The sequence below is a fragment of the Chiloscyllium plagiosum genome, unplaced genomic scaffold (genome assembly GCF_037043375.1).
Source record: "Chiloscyllium plagiosum isolate Xiang-an unplaced genomic scaffold, Cpla_swu_hap1 HiC_scaffold_10, whole genome shotgun sequence".
In the NCBI taxonomy this organism is placed as follows: Eukaryota; Metazoa; Chordata; class Chondrichthyes; order Orectolobiformes; family Hemiscylliidae; genus Chiloscyllium; species Chiloscyllium plagiosum.
Window position 1 is genome coordinate 46,844,819 of NW_028270148.1, and position 22,228 is coordinate 46,867,046.

Here is a 22,228-nt window from a genome sequence, read left to right on the forward strand (position 1 = left end):
AAATCTTACACCCAATCCCTCTGTTAAAGCAAGCTTGGGAAGTTTCATTACTTTCCCTAGAATTTATGATAATTCTATCCTTGTGAATTGTACCAGCTGACATTTAGTGCGAATTCTGTTTGGGTCTGTAAAAGAAAGTCCAAAACCATGTTTGCTTCATTGTAGATGGAAAGTCTGCAGAGGGACTTCTTGCAGACTTCATCTAATGTTTCCTTCACGATCAGAGAAACAGAACATTGCTGTAATATTCCACTGATGATTCACTGTAAGTGTCACTAATGAACTATTAAAGGCATCAAGCGTTTTGTCCTGACAATTATATAACCTACCAATGAACATTCTTTACTTCTGACCTGATGGTAGTTAAGAATATCATTGATCAATGAAGATAGTTGAACCATGGAAACTATCCTGAGGAACTCCAACAATAATATCATGAATCTGGCCTCCAACAACCACAACTATTTTCCATTTTATTTGAAATAATTCCACCAAATAAAAAGTTTTTCTTCTGATCTCTACTGTGTGCGGTTCTGGTTGCCCTGCATAGAAAGGATATTATTAAATTGGAGAGGGTTCAGAAAAAATTACCAAAATGTTGCTGGGAATGGAGAGGTTGAGTCATAGAGATATGCTGGTTGGCTAGAACATTTTTTACTAGAGCATAAGATATTAAGGGGTGATTTATAGAGGTATATAAAATCATGTGGGGCATAGATAAGGTGAACAGCAAGGATCATTTCCCGAGCGTAGGGGAGTTAAAACTAGGGGGCATATTTTTAAGCTGAGAGGAGAAAGTTTTAAAAAGGGCATGAGGAACAACTTTTTTTCTCAGAGAGTGGTTCATGTGTGGAATGAATTGCCAAAAGAAGCGGTGGCTGCAGGTATACTTACAACATTTAAAAGACTATTGGATATGTACATGAATGGGAAACGTTTGGAGGGAAATGGGCCAAATGCAGACAGATGGGACTATTTTAGTTTGGGAGCATGGTCGACATGGACTAATTGGACTGAAAGCTATTTCCATGCTATATGACTCTATCACTTCAATTTTACTAGACTTCCACAATGCCACAATGATCAAATGTTGCCTGGATGTTTTGTGTTATAAGGTGAGGTTGGTAAGGCTGAGACTCTTTTCCCTGGAGACTAAGAGTTGACCTTAGAGAGATATATAAAATCACGAGAGGCAAACATAAGGAGATAGCAGACAGTTTTTCCTTATGGTAATGGAGTCTAAAACTAGAGGATGTAGTTTTAAAGTGAGAGGGGAGAGATACAAAATGATCCAGTGGAGTAATGTTTTCATGCAGAGGGTGGTGAGTGTCTGGAACGAGCTGTCAGAGGTAGTGGCCGAAGTGAATACAATTTCATCATTTAAAAAACATTTAGACAGTTACATAGATGGAGGCAAGCATGCAATGAAGGCAAGCATGCAGGTACAGCAGGTAGTGAAGAAGGCTAACAGCATGCTGGCCTTCATAACAAGAGGAATTGAGTATAGAAGCAAAGACGTGCTTCTGCAGCTGTACAGGGCCCTGATGAGACCACACCTGGAGTACTGTGTGCAGTTCTCGTCTCCAAATTTGAGGAAAGACATTCTGGCTATTGAGGGAGTGCAGCACAGGTTCACGAGGTCAATTCCTGGAATGGCGGGATTACCTTACGCTGAAAGACTGAAGCAACTGGGCTTGTATACCCTTGAATTTAGAAGACTGAGAGGGGATCTGATTGAGACAGAGAAGATTATGAAAGGATTGGACACTCTGGCAGCAGGAAACATGTTTCCGCTGATGGGTGAGTACCGAACCAAAGGACACAGCTTAAAAATACGGGGTAGACCATTTAGGACAGAGATGAGGAGAAACTTCTTCACCCAGAGAGTGGTGGCTGTGTGGAATGCTCTGCCCCAGAGGGCATGGAGGCCCAGTCTCTGGATTCATTTAAGAAAGAGTTGGATAGAGCTCTCAAAGATAGTGGAATTAACGGTTATGGAGATAAGGCTGGAACAGGATACTGATTAGGAATGATCAGCCATGATCATATTGAATGGCGGTGCAGGCTCGAAGGGCTGAATGGCCTACTCCTGCACCTATTGTCTATTGTCTATGGTCTATTGTCTATTGATAGGTACAGAGGGATTTGGACCAAACACAGGCAAATTGGTTGAGTTTAAATTGAGAAAACTAGGCAGCATGGACAAGTTGGGCCAAAGGGTTTGTTTTTATGCTTTTGAACTCAATGACTCAATGACACTATGTTGAGGCACAGTTACTCTCACTTCGTCTCTCAATTTAGGCTCTATCGTCCATGATGGCCCAAGTCTGTAATGAGAGCAGGGGGAGTCTGATGCTAGTGAAACTTAAACTGAACAGATTATAGGTGAATGTATTTTATGGTGAACAGTTCTATCAGTATTATATCATCAACTTCAATTGTCTCCAAACATATCCACAATTATATTACCTTGAGGCAAAATCTAACTATGAAAAAAACTATCCTTCCCCAGAGTTTACTTTACTATTGTCTTTCCATTTATAATGCGTAGACAAGAATATAGAACACTTATTGGATAAACAGCTTCCCAATCCGAATATTACAGTCAGACAATTTAGACACTCACATAGACACAATTAGGAGATGTGAATGGAATTGGATCTTGATTTATTTGTGGATGTCTGCAAATTTCATTAAAATCCTGTGTATTATGAGTGAGAAAGAGTGGAGTACTTACTGGGGAACCCTGATGAATTGTACTGATTAAAGAATCTTTAAACACTGTAGCATGAAAGTTTAGAATGTCCTTTACAGACTCTTGGAGCATTACATTAAGATCCTACAAAATATCTAGTCTTTGAAAGTAATGCAACAAATAAATCAAGTGTGTTCAGGAGATTGATGGAGATGTGTCTTGTTTAATATCATAAGAATCTTTGTCATCTATATTTTTAGTTGGGGAGAAGGAATTTGAGGCTGTGCTTTTAGTTACTGGTGACTAAAAGCAGCCTGTGTAGATGCAATATACATAACAACTGAGGTTTTCTCATTTTGCATTCATCAGACCATTATATTCTACCATTTATATTAAAACTAATTATGTAATTCACATTTTTATTTGTTGTTGTCTGATATCTTTAATTATGTGTGACAAGAATGGGAATTCTCTCAGCCAATTGTTTGACAAAGTGAAAGAAAATCCACAGCTCACGCAGTTGATAAAAAAGTATTTTTTTTGCATTTATAGTCTGCTTCATAGTCTACCATATATCAGGCTTTTGAAGAGACTGCAAGCATAACATAAAAAAAAGAACTGCAGATACTGGAGGTCTCAAATAAAAACTCAAATTGCTGGCAAAGCTCAGCAAGTCTGATATCCATTTAAATGAAGAGTCACTCGATTTGAAACATTAACTCTGCTTTCTCCCCACAAATACTATCAGACCTGTTGAGTTTCACCAGCAATTCCTGTTTTTCTGGAAATATGTCGTTGGTCTAATAGAGGTGTTGCGTAAGTCTGCTATTCTTACCTGGTCTATCCGATATTTGATTCCAGTCTCAAAGCAATGCCGGTTAATCGTTAACTCATCTCTGAAGTGGCCCAGCAAGTGACTCATAAAACTGTCCCAAGGAATAATAGTTGGAGGAGGATCTCCACTACCAAATTCAGAGAGTAATCAAGGACATGCAATAACTATGGCCACACCTTTATTACTCAATTCCTGACAATTGAAAGATGCTTTAACCTTCCTTCATCTTGGAAGTAGGTGCTTGGCTGAAGTTGGGACTACTCTTGAACAAAGAAGAGGAGGATGTATTCTGATTTGATTAACAATTTTGTACAAAATTGTCTAAAATTGAACATAAGTTTTTTTGGCTCCAGTTTTGTCTACTTCCCCGGGCACGTTGTCCACACAAGCTCACCTAATGTAAAATGTTGTAATACAGATGCTCGATCCAAACTTATTAGGGTAGATCGTGACTTTGTGTGATAGTGGAAAATGGATGATAGTGAATTGGCAGCCCACTTTTTACCACATCCAGTTTCTAGGAGTTGAGAGATGTAAAATTGGCTGCTGATCGGTTTTCAGTCATATTACATGGCTGCACAAAATCAAAATATATCCCTTGTATAAATGGTGAAATATAACAATTGTTACTACAATGGATCATTCAAAATTTGAGATATGTGTTGTTTTTAAAAATGTTATTGTTTTGAAAACATGAATTTAGAATTTGTAAGTAACCAATCTATTATGTAGTTATTGCTCTTTCTGTCAATAAAATTTGATTTGTAATGTGAACTGAGATATGGGAATGCTATACTTTAAAATTTCTGACTATCACTAGGGTCTTGCACACAGACCATAATTTGCTGATATGAGTTGGGTGTGTATAAGACTGCATTTGGTACAAGTTGAGAGTATTTTGTTTTATTCTTGGAATAGTTGGGTATTGCTGGCACAAGCAGAATTTATTGCTGATGCCTAATTGCTTTTGTGAAGGTGGTGGCTAGCTGTCTTCTTGGACTGCTGCAATTCATGTGGTCAGGTGCAGCTACAATGTTCAGTCTATAACCCACAGAATTGTGGAGGGCATGGTACAACTCTGTATCAGCTCTATTATGTATAATAATGCTTAAATGCTAATTCACCCTTTGACGTGTTATCTTTAATTATTTCATGCATTAGGTCACATTTCAGGTCATTGAGACTTGAAGGCTAGGCATTACTGTTGGATTTTTAGGTTCGGCTGGAGAAAAGATGTCTGGAACAAACTTAAATCATAACACCGAAAGTATTCACTGGGGAATTTTTGAAAACTGTAGCAGGGAGAGATGCCTGATATGCCCTTCAGAGATTGCCGGAGCATTACCTTAAAAAAGCCCAGTAATATAGTCATGGAAAGTGATGGAAAATATATCACATGGTGTCAATTGTGAAAATCTGCAACATTTGTTCAGGAAGCTTCAATGACACTTATGGGGTGAACCCTTGAGAAGATACAACTGAACCCCTAAAATAAAAGGCAATGTAATAATTATGGGCACTGTGAGGGAATGGTGAACATTGTTAGAAATTATACAGCTGTTTCCCTGATTACAAATTAATAATCGTGGAGTTTGCCAGCTACCGATACTTTATCAGAAAAGGTCTTCCCATTTCATTTAATATGTTTCAATGCGTTGAAAATCATGAACGGTGAGCCCAGAGATTAAGTGAACCAAGGATACCTGTGCATTTTCAAATTCTATAAGGTAATATTAGGCGATGATTAGATCACTATGAGATGATAAATGCAATGTGCAAAGTACAATGAGCAGGAATCTTCTTATATTATAGATTGTGGCTTAAATTTTCATTTCCAAGTCATGTGAAATTTCCCAACTGTAGGAACTCAACTTGGGAGAATTTGCCCGAACTCACTGGAGTTGGACTCACTGCCTCTGGAAACAATGCAGCATCTTCACAGGGACTGCCAAACAGTGAGGCAACCTGTTTAAAAGGCTGTTTTATAAGTAAAATAATAAATATCTCTCACTCTTACCCCTGATATTGCTCACCTCTGCCTCTGAGACCATGCCCCCCACACTCTCCATGCCCAATTCATGCTAACCTCTGTCCTACATGCACCCCCTCATACCCTCCATATCAACTTATGGTCCTCAGCTACACTCTGTGGCTCCTTACAGCTGCTATACCAATTTTATGCCAACTCATGCCAACCCATGATTCTCCACCCATCCCTGTGGTTCTTTATAGTCTCTTTTCCAACTTAGTACCAACCAATGCACCCATCCACTGCCCTTTCCACTTACACCCACCATGGCTACTCACCCAGTATCTAACCTAGGCACATCTCAGGAATCTGCTAAGATGAAATGAAGTCCTAAAAATCTATTACAAACATCATTGCATTAAAAGTACTCTCATTGATAAAAGCTAATTCAATACACTTAAAACATTCAAGTCTTTAATCCATTCTGGAAAAGTATTTACAGCATCGGATTTAAGTACATTATAACCACTTGATGTTATCAATAAACTTGTAAGATTACAGCCCCCTGCCCCCCCCACCCCCCAACTGTGACCAAGAAATGGTGTAGAAGCAGTCAAGTAGAACCAATACTATAATTAGGCTTATGTTAACCTCGGATGCTGCCTGAACTGCTGTGCTCTTCCAGCACCACTAATCCAAAATCTGGTTTCCAGCATCTGCAGTCATTGTTTTTACCTTATGTTAACAAACAGCTATTGAAAATGTAAGAACCTTTTTTTTTCAACTGAGAATCACAACAGTCTTTTCCAAAATTTTGATGGAGATTGAATTGACAAATTAATTCCAAAGACCTTATCTGTCCCTAATGTACATTTATAGACACTCTTATCAATCCCCAAAAATATACTTGACCTCTCCAAAGAACTCTGGGAAGTTTAGACCTTATTCTTGAAATTATCATGACTCTTGTTTCAGGAATTTTGATGATAGAAAAAAGCTGCTGAGTGAAGGCAACGGTACTTATGAACATGACACTGCCTCAGTGAACAGTTTATATGCAAAGTGGATGCCATACCCCATTCGTCCTCCACCTCACAGCAAAAATGGTGGTTGTTGGCTGCAGGAACTGAATGTCCAGATTTTGTGTTCCAACCCTATTTTCCTATGAAAATTCAGGCCTGCCCCTGAAAGAACTTGGCTTATACTGACCTTTAAAACAAAAATTTGCAATATTTTTAGAATAATGGTAAAAGTAGATCTTTCATTCTATTTACAAAGTTTCCAAATGCACCACTGAAGTACTTACAAAACCTGCTTCACACTGAATTGCTGTTATACTCTGCAATATCAAGGCCAGGTGTTGTGAAATGACTTACCTAATGGAGCTTCACACCACTTAACTTTAATATATTCTAGTGACAGAATTCAAATTGTTTTGCATTGATGCAAAAGTCAAAGTATACTGCACCCTTCAAGATTCCAATCTTAGGCTTCAGAGCATTAATGTTCTGCACAGAGGCTTTGAACAATATTACGATTTGCCAATACCAGTGATTTCAGTCTGTCTCCCATGCTAAGCATGCTGTAAAACAGAAAGGTAGATGGATAATTTTTAGTAAAATCATCTATTGTCTAATGGTTGCTTGTAGCCTGCCTGACTGAATTTCCAAGTGAATCTTGAAATGGGCAGCCAGTACTGCTACCCCAGCAAATGTGTGCCTTAATAAAATATTTAAATCAGGATGCTGCACTGCTCTTAGGACCCCCAAAGCAATTTCACGCACCAATGGATACCTTAATCAAATCACTGGAGGCCACTTCTAAATTCCCCAACATAACCTGTGACCTCACAAAAGTTTTCCCAACCACTGCTAGCTGCTCAGTGAATCCAGTTTCTCCCTCCCTCCCTCCCAAAGATGACCTCTCTTTCCCCTTTGAAAGTATTTTTGCCGGATGTGGCTGCATAGCAAAAGCCATCAAATTTCTATGACCAACACACAACTACACCTTCACACTCTACACTCAGTGAGATGTACATACGCTTGATGCAAGAAATTAGAAACGGTCTCTTTTCAGCCCTAGTTTATATTGTTGAGGACAACATTCACCAAGTAAAGAGAACAACTGCAGGTATGATCACTTACTTTATTTTCCAATACTGGATAATTGGCATCATTGATGCTTTAAAATCTGTGAAATAAATCATTTTCAGGAGGTTGATATAGTAAAGTACAGACTTAAAAATGGAAATCAGAGTTTCATTATTTTGTGAATATAAAAATTAATAATATTTTAATGTGATTTCTCAATGACATTCCAAGATACTAAATCCATGTTAAGTGGTTCTTCAAGACTTTTCCCTTCACTCTACGCTACAGTGAAAGGTAAAGGGTTATGTTTTTGGTGGAAATATTTGTTTATAAATAAGAACATAAGATCATAAGATGTAGGAACAGCCCATTGAATCTGCTTTGCCATTCAACGTGATTATGGATAATCTGATAATCCTTAATTTCATTTTCCTGCCTTTCCCCATTACCCTTGATTCCCTTACTGATTAAAGTCTGTCTATCTCAGGCTTGAATATACTTAATAACCCACTTAATAAAGCCCTCTATAATAAGAAATTTCACAGATTCACTACTCTCTGAGAGAAGAAATTCTGCCTCATCTCTGAACCAATTGGGTGACTCCTTACTCTGGGATGTTGTCAATTTTTTTTAAAATGTTGAAAACCGATATAATTTGGATTTTGCTATCAAATGTTTATCAAATGATCCATCAATTTAGTAAAGAATTAAGTGGACAATTTAAATAAAACATTCATAGTTTGTTGAAAGTGAGGAGTTGATTGTTTAGACTTATCTTAAAGTCTTTGGAATTAATTATGATTTTTCATTTGGAATGGCCCTCTTCCTGGACTGGAATCAGGCATGCCCCTTGACTGACGAAGGTGGTAGCCCCTGACTGTTTGTAGATCCCACAAAGGACTGGCCCCCTTTGACTTTTGGACATGGCCAATTACTTGTCGCACATGCAGCATGTTTGCCACGTAAGCTGCTGGCACATGGTGTAGGCGTGACATTGATGTAACATGCTGCCATACAGCAACAAATCTACCCTTCCATTGTTCAGTGCTCTGAACTATGACAAACCACCTGCCTCTCTGTCAGCACTAAAATGTAATGCAAGCCACAATGGCAGCCTCTGAAGTAAGCACAGCATGTGACAACTCAAAGGAATTAAGCTAAGAGCTAAATTCTACATCCAATGTAGATGTGTGAGATTTTGTGTATCCCCATTAGCAAAGCAACCCCGCAGAAGTGTCCAAATCATAGGTGTCCTTAAGCACCTTCAGAGTGAGGTCTTGAAGGGTTGAAGTGGTGCAATTTGGTCAAAGAGCAGGCATAATGATGTGGCGAGGCAGCTGCTTTGCTGATGCTGGCTTGTATGGATGAAGGATGGAAGAAGATAATGTTAATGGAACATGTAGGGATGATGTAATGAAGCCAAAGTTTGATGAAGTCATGGAGAAGCAAGAGGTGAGCTCTGATGTCAGGTAACAACTCTGACTTTCATGTTGAGAATTGTTGTTAACTAGTCTTTTATTATTCACTCCAAGAATGTGGGCGTCATTGGCTGGACTATCATTTGTCCTTGAGAACGTGGTGATGAGCTTCCCTCTTGAACTGCTGCAGTCCATATGCAGTAGGTAGACCCACAATGCCATTCGGAAGGGAATACCAGGGTGTTGACCCAGCAATAGTGAAGAAATGGTGATATATTTCTGAGTCATAATGGTGAGTGGCTTAGAGGGCACTTGCAAGTGGTGCTGTTCCCATGTATTTGTTGCCCTTGTCCTTCTAGATGGAAGTATCATGGGTTTGGAAAATGGTGGCTCAAGAGGCATGGTGAATTTCCGCAATGCATTTATAGATTGTATACACCACTGTCACTGAGCGTTGATGGTGAAGGATGTGAATGTTTATGGATGAAGTGCCAATAAAGTGGGCTGCTTTGTCCTGGATAGTGTTGAGTTTCTTGAGTATTGTTTGAGTACCCAGCCAGGCAAATGGAGAATATTCGATCTCACGCCTGATTTGTGTATTTCAGATAGTGGATAGGATTTGGGGAGCCAGGAGGTGCGTTACCCACTGCTGGATTCCACGTCTTTGATCTGCTCTTATATGCATAGTATTTATATTGTTAGTCCAGTTCAGTCTCTGGTCAATGGTAACCCCAGGATATGGATAATGGGGGATTCAGTGATGTTTATGCCATTCAAAGTCAAGATGTGGTGATGAGATTCTCATTTGTAGGGGATAGTTATTTCTTGGCACTTGTGCGGCATGAATGTTAGTTGCCAATTGCCAGACCAATTCAGGGAACGAATGGACAATTAGAAGCTCCAGAGAAATTAGGTGAGTTTAGCTGATGATTTGATGCAAGTACAAGAAAGTAAGGTAGTTGCTTATCAGTGAGATTCTGAGTTCACCATTAAAACTTTAATTGGGAATTTTTTTCTCAAGGTTGAGGTTCTGATTTTTTAATTTTCTCATATTTTACCATATTCTTGCCATTGCTCAACCACACAAGTGAGCAGAAAATTGTACTCAAAGGATACGGAAGTACTATGTGACTGTAGAACTGGAGGACACGATTGCAAAATAATGAAATGTGGGCGGCACGGTGGCACAGTGGTTAGCACTGCTGCCTCACAGCGCCTGAGACCCGGGTTCAATTCCTGCCTCAGGCGACTGACTGTGTGGAGTTTGCATGTTCTCCCCGTGTCTGCGTAGGTTTCCTCCGGGTGCTCCGGTTTCCTCCCACAGTCCAAAGATGTGCAGGTCAGGTGAATTGGCCATGCTAAATTGCCCGTAGTGTTAGGTAAGGGGTAAATGTAGGGGCATGGGTGGGTTGCGCTTCGGCGGGTCGGTGTGGACTTGTTGGGCCGAAGGGCCTGTTTCCACGCTGTAATGTAATGTAATGTAATGTAAAAAATGTAATGAAACTCAGGAATGAAAGAATAATTTTTACTCAGATGAGTTAATTTGTCATCTGAAGTAGTAGCAGAATGGCACTAGCTATTCTGGGACCATCTGCAGTATGTAGCCGCTGCCAAAGGATAGTGTGGATACACTGAAGTAGATTAATACCTCAGAATGTTCCTCAATTTCCCATTTAGAGAATATAGAGAGCTTAATTTGATGATTTGAAGGGGTCGGGCTCAAGTTGGGAAATTGGGCTCTAGTTTGAATTCATTTTCGAGAAAATTGTTTATAGTTAGCAAAGTAAAAATGCCTGATATGCTCCATGGACTTTCCTTATTCCATCTTGTCTAATATTTCTATCAAGCAACAAAAAAGGATTCTGAATGATTCAACCTATCCCCTCACACTATGTCCAATTTCTAGTTATTTGAAAATAGATAATAATAGCTGGAATTGGTTCACTTCCTACTTGGCTTGTAGTGTTCCCCAAGAGTGCAAAAAACATTGTTGATTTTTCATTAATATGTTCTGTGTCTAAAATTCATTTATATCATGTTGTTGTTAGTCAGGTTTACTGTTTGGATTGAAATTTTAAATTTATTATTATGCATTTATTTTAAAAAAATCAATTTTCATGTTGAGTTTATGAAAATGATAATAAAATAATATGTGGTGACATTGTTCAATTATTAATTAAAACTTCCATATAAACTGGGAAATATCTTCTGGTTCATGACCTGAAGTTGTGAAACTTGATAGACATTCATAACATAAAATCATTGCTCATTTGGCAGGATCAACTCAAGAAATATTATTTGGGGCTATTCTGAATTAAGGCTTTCCAAATCATTCCCGCAATGTTGTTTAATCCGGATCAGACCTTAATTGAGCTTGTATGCAAATGAAAAGGCTCTTTTCATATTCGCATTTATACTATGATATAAATTGACCCTTACAAGGGTTTGTAATTGGATTACAACATCAAAGACACTCCTTAACTCTGCAGAACATGCACTATTTGCCCATTTGCAGACCCCAGCAAATGTGGTCTTTAGGAAAATCATGACCCATAGATTGAGCAATTACTTTTGTAAACTCTATCTGTGAGGTATGAGTAATTGCAGAATGTTTAGCACGATTCAGACTTGTGATAAGAAGAGAGTTAAATAATTGCCCTGTGTGACTTGTGATTGTTAACCTCCGAGGTCAACTAGTTTGAACATAGGTTTAATGAAATCCTGGAGCTAGGATTTATGATACTGCCAGTGAATGTTAAATTGGACAATTTACATAAGGAGGACATTAACCTTCTGTGATCTAAATAGCATTTCAGAACCTAGCCGCTAGGGACAAAATAACACATACCATTATTTCTGATTAGCCTAGCTACCCTGCCTAAAGCCCTCGTGATGACCAATTGGTGCACTAAGTTTAGTGGCATAATTAAATAAATGTACTTGTAAGAAGTAAATTACTATCAGTGTATGCACTATATCATTAAATTCCTGAGGACTGAAAGATATGAATAATTTAAAAACACATTACTAATTTACCAAGATGAAGCAATTGTATGCCACTTCCATGCAGATCTGACCTATAAAATATTGTTTTATGGACTTGCGTGTTATGTGTATGTAGAAGATCCTTGATTTATAGAATAACATATTTCTTTTATTCAGGTTGTCAAAATTGCAGGGCAGTAAAATAAGATGTTGAACAGTAGAAAATATGTCCTGATCTCTTAAGTTGCAGCATTGGCTGAGATACTTTTTGTTAAACATTTGTGTGGAATGAAATGCATCGAGGGTAAGTCATGGCCTACTGTAAAATATTATATCTCTTTAAAATTTATTTTCACAGGTCAACCTCATAAGTGGAAGTATAAATCATATTGCATAGATGGCCTAAAAACTGTGTTATTTATCACAGAGCTTTCTTTGTGATAATTATTTTTAAAAACTTTTTTTTTAAAAATTCATTTACATGAGAGGATGAGGTGATATCTAATAATTTCATGATGTCTTTATAGCAGGATTGATTTTATTTGCATAATCAGCATTCTACAGTGGTAGTGGGAGGTTTGTCTTTAGTTTGTATGACTGTTCATATCAGTTTCAATCCTGTACTGATGCCCTATAACTGAGGTATTTGCCTCAAACAACCATGAACTAATTTCTTGCATGCCATCATTGACCTCATCCACTGGAGAATTTTCCCATTGCTTCCCATTGACCTCATTTTTTTCTTGATCCTTTTTATGCCAGAACTAAATGAAGCTAGACTTAATGTCAAAGGTAGCTACTTCAATACTCCTCTGGCATTGATTTCTTTGCTGAATTGAGGCTGTGATTAGGCCTGAAACAAAGTAGTCATGGCAGTGTATTAGAAATGGTTAATTGGTGCTTCTTGATAGCACAATTAATGACTCCTTCTGTCACTTTGCAGATCATTGAGAGAGTTAATATAGCGAACATTAGATGAAGAATCATCTAGACTTGAAACATTACATTAGATTAGGCTCCCTCCAGTATGGAAACAGGCCCTTCAGCCCAACTAGATCACACCAACCCTCGAAAGAGTAACCCACCCCAGACCCATTCACCCTAACTAATGCACCTAACTCTACAGGCAATTTAGCACAACCAATTCACCTGACCTGCACAACTTTAGACAGTGGGAGGAAACCGGAGCACCCGAAGGAAACCCACGCAAACACAGGGAGAATGTGCAAATTCCACACAGAGATTCCAGAGGCTGGAATCGAACCTGGGACTCTGGTGCTGTGAGGCAGCAGTGCTAACCACTGAGCCACCATGCCACCCTATTAGCTTGCTCTCTCTCCATGGATATTGCCTGACCTGTTGTGATTTCTATTATTTTTTGATTTCCGTACAGATTCCAGCATCTGCAGTAATTTGCTCCAACATTAGATCTTTCTTGTTTGCTTGAAAATATCACAACAGGGCAGCTTTCCACATTGATCTGCAAATGATAGTGCTTTAGATGCACTCAAACAGCTCAAACAGCTCAAATGTAATAAGGATTGAGAGTGAAACACCTAGTATACAAGTATTTGACATTATAGACAAGATAATGTCAAGACGCCTCACCAAGTGGGTGTGTACCGTGGCCAGTTTCTTTTTTAGTATCTCATGGAATGAACGAAACAAGCTGAACATTAGCATCAGTGAATGAAGTTGAATCATCCATACAATATTTTTTGCTGCAGATGCTTCAACCTTATCTTGTGCTATGCTCTGTCAAGTGTTGTAATTTTGAATGGGGATCTTAATAGAAGTTCCTCATCTCATTAGCAGCCTAAATGACCAATACCATTCCAATTGGAAATGGTAGGGATAGAGTATTGAAATACCTATACTGGAAATGAATTACTTTTTGACCTTTTATTATGACAAAAGATAATTCTCTGATACAACCTATTCCTTTTGGCAACTTGGGTTTGTCCATATAATCTATCCAGGTACTCATGTACTTTGAGTACCTTGTGTAAAATAGCATCATAATCAACTCTTAAAGGTGGTGTGAGGATTTGTGAGGATCTAGGAATGTACTCATAACTTTCATAAAACTATCCAGTGTGATACCAAAGCTTTTAAAGTATATTTTACATTTTTAAACATTCTTTTGATTTTTTTTTTAAACAGATAGGCTAAGTTATGCTTTCTGCCAACACCAACTATTGTCTACCATTCACACTACAGAAGGGAATGTGAACTATTAACATTGTGAGGATTATCATTGACTAAAAACTGAACTGGATTAGCAATATAAATGCAGTGGCTATGAAAGCAGTTCAGAGGTTATGAATCATTTGGCAAATAACTCACCTCCTGACTTGCCAACAGCATCCAGGTACATATCAGGAATGTGATGGAAAACTCTTCACATGCCTGTATGAATGCAGCTCCAATAATACTCAAGAAGCCTTACATCGTCCAGGGTAAAGCAACTGCCTCTTTGGCACCACATCCACAAACATTCATTCCCCCTTCTACTGACACTAAGTGGCAGCAGTGTGTACTATCTACACTGCAGAAATTCATAGAGGGTCCTTTGACAGCACCTTCTAAACTCACAACCACAACACTCTAAACCACAAAGGCAGCAAATTTGTGGGAACACCAGCAAAGTTCCCCTCAAATTCATTCACCATACTAACTTAGAAACACATTGCCATTCCTTTATTGTCTGGCATTCTGACACCACTGTGGGTGTAGCTACATCTCAAGGACTGCAGCAGTTCAAGAAGGCAGCTGACCACCAGCTTCTCCAAGGCAGTTAGGGATGGGCTATAAATGCTAGCCTTGCCAGCAGAACCAAACTCTATTGAATGAATAAAAAAAAGCACTGACCAGTGTCTTGGTCATGAATGCTGAAATGATGGCCAGCAACTTCTCCTCCAGAGAATGAGAATGTGCTGTCAGATCTGTCCCTGCTGGAAAGCTGTTTTGGTCTCTGTGTGCACACTATCTTGTTTTACAATGTGCCAGTGATTGTCACAATGTTTTTGGGTGATAGCGTTAACATGGCTGAAGATCTGTCAGTGTGTGTGAGCTGTGAGGTAAGTGTGTAGGTACTATCATGACAGCGTGTGAGGGTGAAATACAATCACGTAAACCAGGAGCCATGACTGTTGGTAAAAAGTGTTGATAGATGAAACAAAAACAAAAATGCTGAAAATACTCAGCTTGTCTGGTAGAACCTTCCCCTGCAGTTCAATTATTGGCCAATAACAGCCAATAATTGAACTGCAAGGCTTGTACAGCTGTATAGCCTTCCAGCGGGTGTGGAGATTGCAACATTGATGACCCTAACTCTCATTTGCCTTTATAAAAATATGTTTTGCAGACATCTGAAAACATGTACATTGTGAGGTTGTGCCAAGCTCTCCTACTTCCCTCAGTAGCAGCCACTCTGATCCCTGTGGAAGCAACCTGTTGGCTGTCTATCAGTACAGGAGAAAGTGAGGGCTGCAGATGCTGGAGATCAGAGCTGAAAATGTGTTGCTGGAAAAGTGCAGCAGGTCAGGCAGCATCCAAGGAACACGAGAATCGACGTTTTGGGCATAAGCCCTTCTTCGGGACAGACAATCTCATTGAACTTCTTGTGTTTAAATTGTGTCTGACCTGCCACCTTTAATTGGTCAGCAAAGGCAGAGATAATAAAAAGAGGCAGAGACAGACAGCTTGGAGACAGCCTTACCTAAAGTTGTACCAGTGGGTGTGCTGAAGCTTTGTGCAGGTTCAGGATCTGCATATAGTCATGGAATTAGGGTCCTTACATGCATGGAAATATTCCGCTCAAATTCTTCAAGTTCTCAAAGTACATTCCATATCTTTCTACTGCATTTCATTGAATTTTTTCTGACTTTTTTGCTTATTGATATGAGAAATGTAAGTGTTGAGGTTGTAGACATTTTGATCTACTACTGGACAAGTGCCTGATGCAGGATATATTTCAATTTAATTAGTATTGTAGTAATGTCATGTCCACACCCAGATCATTGACTATTAATAACACTTATTGACTACAATATTATCTGCATGAAAAGGCAAGGCATACTTAGGACCCAGTTCCATGTGTTCTACCATCACTGATAATATGATCTACTAATTAATATAATTTGACAGTCCCTCGTACCACAAATCCCATCACATCTTTTACTCTACTGCTTCTAACCATTAACATTTAAACATTAACATTTTAATTTTATTTCTATTCTTTCAACCCCCATCAAATTCCCTTCCATACAAGGCTTCAATTTTTAACAATATTCTCAGCCCTTCTTGAGAACTGTTGTGACAAATATATTCTCACATTGTTGTCCTTGGAGAAACAGTGGAAGACTAAGATTCCGGCCTCTGACAACAGCTGCTATGTAAACTGTGGGACTGACAATCATCTGAATCCAGTGCAAATCTTCCAGCTCTGCTGGAAAAGTTTATTGCTGTACAGTTTAGTACTTTATTGAAGACCAAAGAAAGACTCAAAGCCTCTCACACTTCAACTGGAAAATATTCCTCAGTGTTGGACACGGTTTCTAGGAAACTAGGGAAATGCATCGTATCATCACAAACAATTGGAGACTATGGAAGATCTGAAGAAATTGCACATGGGGAGATTCCTTCACATATATCTAATGAAAGTAGAGCTTCTGGGATTCTATCACCAGCAGCCTGATCCTTAGGAAGCCTTTTATAAAGCTTTTCCATCTGAAGACTTGATGGAAGATTGGACCATGGCAAAATAAATTCTTTATCTCATCTGCGAGTTTAGACTGGGTCAGCATTAAGGAATAAATTCTGCATTTTCCTTAACAATTTTTTTCCCCAGGAACTGCCCTCCAGATGGTGATGGTCACCCCTAGCAACAACCCAGGAACAGCCCCTCAGACAGTGATGGTCACCCCTAGCAACAAGCCAGGAACTGTCCTTTAAATGTGATGGCCATCCCTAGCATTAACTCCAAAGAAGGTCAAGCTAGTCCTGCGGTTCACAGACATGACCCTGCAGATGTCACTGGATGTGCCCTCTGAGAGGAAGTCAGTCCTCTTTGCAGCAAATCACATCAGGAGTCCAGACAAAAAGCAATGCCGTGTTCATGTGTTCATTTGACATTGATAACCTATTCATCAAAGTCCTACACAAGAAAGCCATAGATACCAGCACTGCAGCACCATATCATGGTAATCTAGACCTACCGTCAAAGCATGACTCAGTATTCAATGAACTTATAAACACAGCAATTCATGTGGTTAAATTCAGTTTTCCACATGGTCAAACATTGCCATCGGTCAACTTTCTCCACTGGTGAGAAGTTTTTTGGGAAGGGGAAGTTAATATTATTAATGAAATGTAAATACATGCAAATAAGCTTCTTATCATCTGGTGAGAATTTTATATAGACATCCAAAAAGAGAGAACTGATTTGCAAGAGCTTTTCTCAACAGCAAGAATACGACTTTTGGACACTTGATTAAGTCATGATGCTCATAACAATTGGCGTCACCTCAGGAAGGGGAAGATCATTTCCATGTTATTGATGTGTGCATCCAAAATCCCGTGTTTCTTTTAAAAATGCTATTTACTTGAACTGGAGTTATTTATGCTTGACTATGAAATTATTTATTTTATTACAGCCTCCTTGGAAACAGGAAAAACTGCAATGTTGGTACTTATTCATATAATAAAGGAGTTGCTACGCAGACTTTTGCCACTGCTAGATAGGAATCATGTCTGAAGAGGAACTATAGGACTAATGTACCTCTGCATCAATGCTATCTTCAAAGAGCATTGAAACATTCTGAAGAGCCTCCTGCACGATCATTAAAATTGGCATTCCCATATATTATTTTCACAAAGAACAATTGTCAGTCCAGCATATCATCTCATGACTTTCTGAAGAAATATCATAGAATCATAAAACTCCTACAGTGTGGAAACAGGCCACTCATCTCAACATGCCACACCAACCCTCCAAAGAGTAACCCACCTAGACTGATTCCCTTACCCTATTACTCTATATTTACCCCTTATTAGTGCACCTAACCCACACATCATTGAACACTATGGGCAATTTAGCATGGCCAATTCACCTAAACAGCACATCTTTGGATTGTGGGAGGAAACTGGAGCACCTGAAAGAAACCCACACAGACACGGGGAGAATGCGCAAACTCCACACAGAAAGTTGCCCAAGGATGGAATTGAACCTGGGTCCCTGGTTGTTAGCAGCAGTAGTAACAACTGAGCCACCATGCCGCCTTAGTCTCCAGTGTCTCCCAGTTCTTGAACAGGAATAGATTAAGAAATAAAGGAACATAGGACTTAGGAGCAGCAATAGGCCATTTGACATTTTGAGCCTGCACAGCCATTCAATAAGCATCTGATCTCAACTCAACGTTAATATTTGCCCTCCATGATCTTTGATTCCCTTGTTCTGAAATATCTATTTAACTAAATCTTGAATAAATTCAATGATCCAACCTCCAAGAGAATGCCATAAAACTGACAACCATCTGATTTTTTTTTAAAAAGTCCTCATCATAAACTGTGTTCCCATCTAGTCTCTTACAAATGGAAACATCTTCTCAGAACCCACCCTGCAATTTATTTCAAGATCTTATGCTTCAATAACATCACTTCACATTCTTCTAAACTCCAATATGTGAATGTGCAACATGTTCACCCTTTCTTCAAAAGACAAACCCTTCATCCAAGTCAGGAGTGAAGTGAATCTTCTTTGAACTGCTTCTCATGTAATTATACCCTTTCATAAATAAAAAGATCAAATTTGTATACAGTACTCCACATGTAGTCTCACCAAGCTCTGTATAGAGATGTACAGCACGGAAACAAACCCTTCGGTCCAACCTGTCCATGCCGACCAGATATCCCAACCCAATTTAGTCCCACCTCCCAGCACCCGGCCCATATTCCTCCAAACCCTTCCTATTCATATACCCCTCCGAATGCCTTTTAAATGTTGCAATTGTACTAGCCTCCACCACTTCCTCTGGCAGCTCATTCCATACACGTACCACCCTCTGCGTGAAAAAGTTGCCCCTTAGGTCTCTTTTATATCTTTCTCCTTTCATCCTAAGCCTATGTCCTCTAGTTCTGGACTTCCCAACCTCAAAGAAAAGACTTTGGCTATTTACCCTATCCATGCCCCTCATGATTTTGTAAACCTCTATAAGGTCACCCCTCAGCCTCCGACGCTCCAGGGAAAACAGCCCCAGCCTGTTCAGCCTCTCCCTGTAGCTCAAATCCTCCAACTCTGGCAACATCCTTGTAAATTTTTTTCTGAACCATTTCAAGTTTCACACCTTTCCGATAGGAAGGAGACCAGAATTGCACGCAATATTCCATCAGTGGCCTAACCAATGTCCTGTACAGCTGCAACATGACCTCCCAACTCCTGTACTCAATACTCTGACCAATAAAGGAAAGCATACCAAACACCTTCTTCACTATCCTATCTACCTGTGACTCTACTTTCAAGAAGCTATGAATCTGCACTCCAAGGTCTCTTTGTTCAGCAACACTCCCTAGGACCTTACCATTAAGCGTAAATGTCCTTAATATTTTCCTGCTCTTATGTTCCATTCCCTAGGCCAATATTCCATTTGCCTTCCCAATCACCGTTATTCCCCATATCAAAATTTTATGATTTACGAATCAGCACACCAGGTTCCTGTGCATCACAGAGTTCTACAATCCCTCTCCAGTTAAATAGGATACTTCTTTTATATTTGAATTGAATTGAATTGAGTCTCTTGTCACATGTACCGAGGCACAGTGAAAAGCTTTGTCTTGCGAGCAATACAGGCAGATCACAGAGTTAAGTGGCATAGATAAGTAAATAATAGGTAAACAACAGCAAAAATAAAAACACAGACGAATGTTAAGAGTTTGTGAATCCTTTCAGTATTCTAACGACAGTAGGTAGAAACTGTTACGAAACCGGCTGGTGCGTGTGTTCAGGCTTCTCTGTACCTTCTCCCCAATGATAGAGGCTGTTGAAAAGCATGGCCAGGGTGGGATGGATCTTTGAGAATGCTGGCGGATTTTCTTTGACAGCGGGCCTGGTAGATGGATTCTATAGATGGGAGGTTGGCCTTTGTGATTGTCTGGGCCAAGTTCACCGCTCTCTGTAACCATCGCCGATCTTGAATGGTACAATTGCCATACCAGGTAGTGATGCATTCAGACAGAATGGTCTCGATGGCGCAGCTATCAAAGTTGGCAAGAGTATTCACTGTCATGCCAAGTTTCCTCAGCTGCCTGAGGAAGAAAAGACATTGTTGGACCTTTGTAACCAGTGCATCCACATGAAGAGTCCGAGATGACAACTCCCAGGATGACAACTCCCAGGAGCTTGACACTCTCCACTTGTTCCACCTCTGTACTATTAATGTTTAGAGGGGCATGAGTAACATCCTGCCGAAAGTCAATAATGGGTTCCTTGATTTTGCCACATTGTTCTCTAGGTTGTTCTCAGTGCACCATTTTTCCAGATCTTCCAACTCCCATCTGTAATCTGTTTCGTCGCCATCTGTGATTCGACCGATTATGGTGGTGTCATCAGCGAACTTGTAAATGGCATTAATCTGGTATTTGGTGAAGCAGTCATGGGTATATACTAGGGGGCTGAGTATGTACCCCTGGGGGGCTCCAGGGTTGAGTGTTAGTGACGATGAAATATTGTCCCCAATCTTCACTGATTGTGGGTTGTGGGTTCGGAAACTGAGGATCCAGTTGCAGAGAGTGGGGCTTAGTCCGAGATCACTAAGTCTAGTAATCAGTCTTGAGGGGATAATAGTGTTGAAGGCCATTTTCCCTGCTAAAATGGACAATTTCACATTTTGTTACATTATATTTAATATATTGGTTTATTACAACCATTCATTCAAGCCATTCCCCTTTGCAAGCTTCCTACATCTTCTTTACAATTTATCATGGTTTATGTTTGAAGGTTTGTTCTGCTGCTGGAACTCTTCCTCTGCTCCAGTGGAGGTAGGCTTTATTATGATATGCAGAGATTTCAGCAACTGAGCAACTTCCTGCCAATGGAATATTTTCCTACTATATCACAGCAATGGAAGTGTCTCTTACAGCCTTTCTGTTGACCTGTGAGTGAAGAAGAAAACTGGTGTAATGACTGATTCTATCGCTTTCCACAAATTTCTTTAAACATTCATTCGTGAACTTCAGACTGTTGTCAGCTGAATGACCATGGATTGAAAAGATATTATTTAGTCCTTTTGCTACTATGTAGTACCATGTAGTCTGATAGCTTCCAAGCATCTCAAATTTTAAACTACTGCAAGCAACTGTGCTATTGCTCTAAAGTCAAAAAGTCTGAAGCTTTGCCAAGGACTGTTTGGATAACTGGATGGCTATTAATTGCACAAGTATGTCAGGATAAGATAGTCTTTAATTGGCTTTGGAAATTCTGGGCCACTAATCAGACTGTTGTGCACACGTACTATATTTCGCTATGAATTCTATGAATTGTTTCCTCCCTTGTACTCTTGGGTACAATTAACCAATTGTATTAACCAATCTATGGTTAAAGACTCAACGATTGCCCCTTCTTGTCAGATATTTCCTCGATTTGTGGTACTTCCGATGGATTGGACTAACTCTTCACCAACTTGCTTGGCAGCATTTCCTATGCTCTGTATACTCCACATCATCGTTTTATGATTCTTCTGACTAGAGTCATAGAGTCATAGAGATGCACAGCACGGAAACAAACCCTTTTGTCCAACTCATCCATGCCGACCAGATATCCCAACCCAATTTAGTCCCACCTCCCAGCACCCGGCCCATATCCCTCCAAACCCTTCCTATTCATATACCCCTCTGAATGCCTTTTAAATGTTGCAATTGTACTAGCCTCCACCACATCCTCTGGCAGCTCATTCCATATACATACCACCCTCTGCGTGAAAAAGTTGCCCCTTAGGTCTCTTTTATATCTTCCCCCTCTCACCCTAAACCTATGCTCTCTAGTTCTGAACTCCCCGACCCCAGGGAAACGACTTTGCCTATTTATCCTATCCATGCCCCTCATGATTTTGTAAACCTCTATAAGGTCACCCCTCAGCCTCCGATGCTCCAGGGAAAACAGCCCCAGCCTGTTCAGCCTCTCCCTGTAGCTCAAATCCTCCAACTCTGGCAACATCCTTGTAAATTTTTTTCTGAACCATT

At 39.6% G+C, this 22,228-nt stretch overlaps 1 long non-coding RNA gene across 1 annotated transcript in view; it reads left to right on the forward strand.

The window, feature by feature from the left end:
• Positions 1–12,221: 12,221 nt before the first annotated feature.
• The window catches only part of LOC148148952 (uncharacterized), a 39,704-nt gene continuing 29,697 nt past the window's right edge, over positions 12,222–22,228 (forward strand). Inside the window, exon 1 of the long non-coding RNA XR_015758292.1 lies at positions 12,222–12,296. This is a non-coding gene — a long non-coding RNA (uncharacterized LOC148148952). The remainder of the gene's footprint in view (positions 12,297–22,228) is intronic.